A 1,021-nucleotide genomic window follows, 5' to 3' on the forward strand; every position below is an offset into this window, starting at 1 on the left:
TTTCCTTCCCCCTTTCCAGATAATTCTTTTCTGTCTCTTCTGCTGGTTCCTCCTTCTCTATTCGGCCTTTTATATAGGAGAGATTAATCTCGGCTCCCTTTTTCACTCCACTCCACACTCTGCTGAGGTGCCCTGGCCTATTGCCATGGCTTAAATGCTATCTATAGGTCAAAGATTCCCAAATTGCTATCTCTAGCCCATACCCCCCTTTTGAGCCCACCACATATTAAATATAAATATGAAATATCTACTTGTTTATCTAACAAGGATCTCAGATTTAACATGTTCAAACTTACCCTTTAATTCCATTCCTGTGATCTTTATTATGTGTGCAATTGGCAACTCCATCCCCCAGGTATTTGAAACAGAAACCTGGGCGTCACACTTGACCACTCCTCTTTCTCCCTGTCCCCACATCCAACTCATCAGCCACCTTAACGTTATTCTCCCTGAATTAATCCAACAGCCAGTCTTGCTGATCTTACCTACACAATATATCACATAGCTTCCCAATTCTTTCCATTTTTACAACCATCACCCTAGTTCTAGGTAGAAGTTGTTCCACTGGTTGAAAATAAGTTTGTGGAATGACTGAAATCCTAACTAGGCAAAATCCCAAGGATTTCTTTGAGTATGAGTTTACAAGGTCAAGGCACTCATTTCCTGCAGCTTTGTCAGTCAACTTGACTGCATGTCAGTGTGGCTTCTGTTTCCCATTTCAGACACTAGGCCCTTTCTGCACCTTCCCTGGCCTTTCTGCCTGCCTTCGAATCTTTCTCTATTCTTGGGGTGACAGCGCCAAAATGGTTGTGGGAAACTGTCATAAACCCGGTTTAAGATTTTTGTTTAATAGATTTAATAAATTTGGTAAATCAATCACTTGGAAAATTAAAAATTCAGCTAATTGACATTAGGGGAACAGATTGTTTTGACAAATTAATTTTTGGGAAGTTGGCTAGAAGGGAATAGATTTTTGGCCGACTGGCCTAGAGCTGCTCAAGCCATTATCACCTTTGCTACA

The sequence above is a fragment of the Propithecus coquereli genome, unplaced genomic scaffold (genome assembly GCF_000956105.1).
Source record: "Propithecus coquereli isolate 6110/MARCELLA unplaced genomic scaffold, Pcoq_1.0 Scaffold32, whole genome shotgun sequence".
Taxonomy (NCBI): Eukaryota; Metazoa; Chordata; class Mammalia; order Primates; family Indriidae; genus Propithecus; species Propithecus coquereli.